The sequence below is a fragment of the Aotus nancymaae genome, unplaced genomic scaffold (genome assembly GCF_030222135.1).
Source record: "Aotus nancymaae isolate 86718 unplaced genomic scaffold, 86718_ANA_hifiasm-v0.15.2.pri h1tg000064l_1, whole genome shotgun sequence".
NCBI classification, from domain to species: Eukaryota; Metazoa; Chordata; class Mammalia; order Primates; family Aotidae; genus Aotus; species Aotus nancymaae.
Genome location: NW_026988479.1, coordinates 9287182 through 9293716, shown reverse-complemented (window position 1 = coordinate 9293716; position 6535 = coordinate 9287182). Strand labels below are relative to the sequence as shown.

General features: G+C 46.6%; 1 pseudogene; it reads right to left on the bottom strand.

Moving 5' to 3' along the window:
* Positions 1-3538: 3538 nt before the first annotated feature.
* Positions 3539-4300, bottom strand: LOC105708858 (vacuolar-sorting protein SNF8-like; annotated as a pseudogene).
* Positions 4301-6535: the final 2235 nt, after the last annotated feature.

The following is a 6535-nucleotide window of genomic DNA, read 5'->3' as shown; positions in this document are numbered from 1 at the left end:
ATGTCTTTCCTAGCAAGCAGACTCGGAGGAAAAAAAAAAAAGAAGTGTCATGCTAGGCTGTCATCACCTATCTTCCCCTCCTTCTGAAGACCCTTAACTTGTAATCTGAGAGGAGCCAGAAGCCAAGACCAACTTACTTTCTTGTCTGGTGTCCTGATGGCCAGTTAACAAATTCTGATATGGAAGACTTGACCCTATAAACACTGCCTATCCCTAATCTGTATGAATGCTCATTCTTTCTAAAAAACGGATTTTTTCTACTTTCATTATTATAAAATACATACTTATAGTAAAGCAATAGAGATTAATACAAAAAAGTTTCTCCTCCAACCTTATTGGTCTGAGGTGGTTACTACTAATGGTTGTGGATGTTTTCACAGTCATATCAGCAAGTGTGCTGTGCGTAGGGTGGTTGTGCTCTAGTCTTCCTTCATGATCATTTGTATTAAATTGCTCCTCTGGAGCAATACTCCTCGCCCTTTTAAAACAAATGGTAACAGACACCATTTCCGTACATTGCATATTTTCATTTAGCATCCTGGGTATTAACCAGTGTGAGCTTTTATTTTACAAGTAGCAGTACTGAGTTGGTGGAAGTATGATGCGTTCCTGAAGTCGTTAAACGAGAGGCAAAACTAAGTAAATTCACCAGCTTGTTAATGTGTAGCTGTGGTTAGGCACAGCTCCAACGTAGGGTAACCAGTTGACCGGGTTGCTTAGGACTTGAAGGTTTTCCGGGAAGCAGAGCTTTCAAACCAGAACAGTTGGTCACCCCACTGTGAGTTCTGTGCCTATATGTTAATAGGCATAGAAAGAGCCTTTCCCACCATCATTAACTAGACAAAATCCAGGCTGTACTTTGCCTCTCAGCTGGATCTTGGTGGGGGAAGTGGTAACTAGATGAATTTACTCAGACCTGAGCTCTAAGACTATCTGCTGCCTGGACTGCAGTCTTGGGTCCACAGGAACCAGTCTTTGCATTAAAAGTCTATGACTGAGGCCAGGCAGGGTGGCTCATGACTGTAATCTCAGCACTATTGGAGGCCGAGGCGGGTGGATCACCTAAGTTCAGGAGTTTGAGAACAAGCCTGGCCAACATGGTGACACCCCGTCTCTATTAAAAATACAAAAAATAAATAAGCCAGGCCTGGTGGTGGGCACCTGTAATCCCAGCTGCTCGGGAGGCTGAGGCAGGAGAATCATTTGAACCCAGGAGGTGGAGGTTGCAGTGAGCAGAGATTGTGCCACTGCCCTCCAGCCTGGGCGACCAGAGCAAAACTGCATCTCAAAAAAAAAAAAAAAAAAAAAAAAAGTCTATGACTGAGACCCCCAACTCCCAAGGTTCCAAGCCTTGTACTATGTACTCTTGTTTATCTGTGAGGATTCCAAGGCTTCTTAAGTCTCAAGGCAAAGGACAAAAAGGCAAAGATCTAAGAGGGAGAACAGGATTAAATTGATAAGAATAGGAAGAAAGGGGTGAAGCAAGGCAGGTGTGTGTTGAAGGGTGAGAGGTTCTAGCAAGAGTCTCAGCCAGGGTGTATGTAGCAAGGGGCAGCTGCCATCTGGGAGAGCACAGCAACTGAGGGCAAGAAAAGATGTTGCCATGGTATTTGAGTAACTTCCATGGGCTAAGTAAGCTACCACCAGGCACCAGCTGAGCTGAGTGGTATTCAGCAGGTACTTACTGTGCACCTGTTACGTGCCAGGTGTTATTAGGCACTAAATGAAAACAGTGGTGTACAAGACAAAGTGCCCTTGTGAAGTGAACACCCAAGAGAGATAATTAGAAAACTCCAATAGGAATAATGTACACTGAAGAAAAAGCAGGATAGGAGGCAAGAGGATAAAAGGAGGTATTCTTTGTCAAAATGTGCGCATACTGTTACGCACATCGCCTACTGCCCAACTCAAGTTTGTGAACTTTGACAATTTTTCTGGCTGATGGCAATAGTATGTCTTGATGTGGTGGCTGTTAAATGTTGAAAATAAGTTTTAATATAAATTTAATGTACTATTTAGGCTGGTGGTCTCTGAGGAGGTAACAGAGCTGAGACCTAAAGGATGAGAAGGAGTTATTCTTTCTCACCAATCTGCATTAGATGCTGCTTATCACAAGGTGAAAAATCACTTGTTTTGAAAGAGAATGCTGAAGTGTAGTTTGTAGAAAAGCACTCCATATGACCTGATATCCTTAGAAATTTCTGCCATCCAGGGCAGTCATGGGGAAGCCTGGCTGGGAGACTGCTATAGTCCAGGCTGAGCTGTTCTGACCAGAGCCTGCTGCCTACACCTGAGCGGCAGAACATGACTAGAGGAATGGACACAGCTATACTGGTGGGACTCACGCAAATGTCAGACGGGCCATAGTTACTGCCACACAGTCCTCTACACTTGCTGAGATTCTTGGGCTTCAAAAGGACTGATTAACACAGTCTCTTCTGAAATTGCCACCTCCTCCCTGTACTCTAGAACACTGATAACCTTGCCTATATTAAAATTTCAGGGCACAATTGATAATGTCTCTCTCTTCTTCCTGCCATCACATCCAGCAATCTTTTATTTATTTATTTATTTATTTATTTATTTATTTATTTATTTATTTGATGGAGTTTTGCACTCATTGCCCAGGCTGGGGTATAGGGCCACAATCTCGGCTCGCTGCAACCTCTGCCTCCTGGGTTTGAGTGATTCTCCTACCTCAGCCTACTGAATAGCTGGGACTACAGGCATGCACCACCACGCCTGGCTAATTTTTGTATTTTTAGTAAAGACATGTTTTCACCATGTTGGCCAGGCTGGTCTTGAACTCCTGACCTCAGGTCATCCGCCCGCCTCAGCCTCCCAAATTCTGGGATTACAGGCATGAGTCACCCAACCCAGCCAACATCCAGCAATCTTTCTGCAGCTGTACCTCTAACCTTGGCCTCTTCAACTGGATGATTATTATCAGCATACAACATGGCTCTGTATCTTCAATCCTAAAAAGACTCTGACTTCACAGTCCCTTTAAGTGCCTGCCCTTTTTCTACACTGCTCTTAGCAAACTCCTTGAAAGAACTGTGTCCTCTGTCCACCTTCTCATGTCACACTTTTCTCAACATACCTCCCCACTGAAATTATGGCTCTATCAAGGTGATTTTCCCATTGCCAAGTATAGTAGATATTTTTTCTGACTTTAGTTTTGTTTTTAGCATTTGAAATGATTGACCAAAACAATTTCCCGGATATAGTTTCTTTCCTTACCTACCATTACACTACATTTGCTTGTTTTCCTACTTTTTTTTTTTTTTTTTTGAGACAGGTTCTCCCAGGCTGGAGTGCAGAGGCATGATTACATCTTAAAGTGGCCTTGACCTCCTGGACTCAAACAATCTTCCCACTTCAGCCTCCAGAGTAGTTGGGACTATAGGTGTGTGCTACCATGACCAACTAATTTTTAATTTTTTTTCTATTTTTTTATAAACAAAACTGCCCAGGTTTATTCGCCAGTAGGCCCTCCTCCTCCTCCCTGCCTGCTACTGTGTGCCCTTCCACGCAGTCAGGGGAGGGCTTCTCCGGCCTCCTCAGCTGTAATCTCCTGGGAGCAGAGGTCAGTGAAGAGACCTGGCAGCCAGTAGTGGGCCTCCCCCGGGGCCTGCAAGTCCAGCCACGCCAGCCATTCCTTCAGCAGGTGTTCCAGGACTTGCCACGCTCACTTGGTCTCCCATATAAGACTGGGTTTGATCTTACTGACAGTCATGTAGCCATTTTTCTCTGGCAGATGCAGCACCATGGTGTGATCCATATTGAGCTCAGCTGGAACAGACTGAATGAGGTAAGTGCCGCCCACAGGGATGATGCGGAAGCCAGTCCCAAGTGCCGTTAGTTTCCTGATGGCCCTGATCAGGTCATCCTGACTGACATCCTGGGTGAACTTGCCCCTTCCCTTCAACACCTGTTGATGTAATTCCTCCAGAGTTATCAGACCTCCCTTCTGATGCTTCAGCGCCAGGCACACTTCAATAATTTGGACATCTAGTTCATAAAAGTCCCCCATGTCCAGCATCTCAGACCAAAATCCTTTTCCAGAGGCCAAAGGATTGCACACATGTCCTGGAACTGCATACCGAACTCACAATTCTTCCGGATCTCCTGCTTGTGCTTGCTGGCAAATTCCTCCAGGTTGGTCTTGAACATGTTCAACTACTTTGACAACTGGGCTAGCTGGTCCTCAGCCAGGACCATCCCTCGCTCCTTATACTTGGCCTCTGAAAGCTGTTTTCTTGGCAATGGTGCCAGCTCCCACCCCACGGTGATGCATCCCTGCCCTGGGCCCTCGGGCCACCCAGCTGCCAGGACCCCAGGTCTTGGTGTCCCGGGCTCTGCCTCTGGCCAATTTTTAAATTTTTGTAGAGACGGGATCTCACTATGTTGCCCAGGCTGGTTGTGAACTCTAGAGTTCAAGCAATCCGCCTGCCTCGGTCTCCCAAAGTGCTGGGATTACAGGTGTAAGCCATGGCGCCCAGCCCCTCCTAGCTTTCTTACTGCTGCTTTCCAGACTCCTTTGCTAGTTCTTCCCATCCTCTAAATATGGAAATGACCCAAGGCTTAGTGCTCACACCACTTTTTCTCTCCTCTTCCAGGTGAGCTCATCTAGCCCTGTCTACATGCTAAAGAGTCCCAATTTGTATCCTTAGCCCAACTTCTCCCCTACACTCCAGTTATATATTCAACTGCCTACGTGACATGACTCAGATGTCTAACATGCATCTCAAACAATTCCTGATCTCCCAAACACCTTCCACCCCAAATCCTGGTGTTTTCTATTTTAGTAAATAGTACCACCATTCATGCAGTTATCCTTGACACCTGTTTCTCTCATCCTCCACATGTGGTCCATCAGCTACACCTCCAAATACATCTTTCTCCTTTATCTCTACTGGCCCCGTCTTAGCCCAAGCCTTCTAACAGCTCTTGCTGCTTCTCTTCTTCCACCCACTACAATTCATTCAATCACAAGAGCGCTCTCTCAATACTGCAGAGCGGATCCTGCCTGCCACATGCTGCTTAACCTCCATCACCTGAGGCCACCACTTAATGAAAATGGAATGAAGTGTCTGGGCACAGTGGCTCACACCTGTAATCCCAGCATTTTGGGAGGCTGAGGCAGATGGATCCCTTAAAGTCAGGAGTTTGAGACCAGCCTGGCCAATATGGTGAAACCCTATCTCTATTAAAAATACAAAATATTAGCCGGGCATGGTGGCAGGCACCTGTAATCCCAGCTTCTTGGGAAGCTGGGGCAGGAGAATCGCTTGACCCCGGAGCCAGAGGTTGTGGTGAGCTGAGATCGCACCACTGCACTCTAGCCTGGGTGACAGAGCGAGACTTCATCTCAAAAAAAAGAAAATGGGATGAAATTCCACTTTCTTCATTCACAGGGCTCTTCATGATTTGGTCCTTACCTGCTCTTCTGCCCTCATCTGTTCTCACTCTCCCACAATTCATTAATCTCCAACCATGTTAGCCATGCTGTTCCTGGAACATACCAAGCTCATTCTTAGAGACACTTCTTTTATCTCTTTCTGTGGCTGGGGCCTTATTATGCAGGTTTCTGGTTAAATGTATTGCCCTCCTCTCCCTTTCTAACCCCGCTTTGTTTTTTTCGCAGTATTTATCCACCTAACATTCTCTTATTTGTGCTTATCACATCTAACCCACTAGATGGTAAGCTCCCCGAAGGCAAAAGTCCTTCTCTTGTTTACCACTGTCTACAACATGATAGGGAGAGGGTGCTAAACAAATATTCATTGAATGACTGACTGGCATAGTCTATACCAGCAGCTTTCTGGGCCTAGACTCAGAGATGCTCCCTGCCACTCAGTGGTCCCTTGGCAGACAGGCCTTCCTGACTGGACAGTCAGCAATCAGGCACTCAACTTGTAGGACATACCCTGGTTATACTTGATTATCTCATTGATGATTCCAGTCTAGCTCCTGGGATGTTCAGCAACTCAGGGCCTGCCTGGAGCTCCATGGGTGGCTGACTGGCTGGGCTTTGCAGAGTTTTTAAATTGCCCTTTCTCTCTAGTAGTCCTTGCTCCAGTGTGCTGGTCCTGATGACATATTGGTGCTATGGTCCTCTGGGTGGAAGAGTAGAGAGACATAGTTGGTGATGATAGGTCATGCCTGCCATTGTTTTCTCGTCTGGGAAGAAGTCCTTGCTTCATTGTACTGCACCGCCCTGCTCCTGAGATTTCCTGGCCCTGCTACCAGGTCCTGCATTTCATAGGCCTCTGTCAAACTCTCCATTTCACAGAGGGACACTGTGGCCCAGATGGCTGGAGGCTACTTCCATGGTCTCACTGTGGACATGGGATTAAGCGGCACTAGCATTCAGCTTCTGGTGGCCAGACTGGGTTTCTGGACAGGACTCTTCATCCTGGAGGGGAGAGAGGGCAACCTTTGGAGGGGCCAGAGGGCAAGCCTGTAAGAGGGCAGGCTCAGTGAAGATGCACCCTTGGGACAGTCACCTGGCTCTCTGGCGCCATCTGCT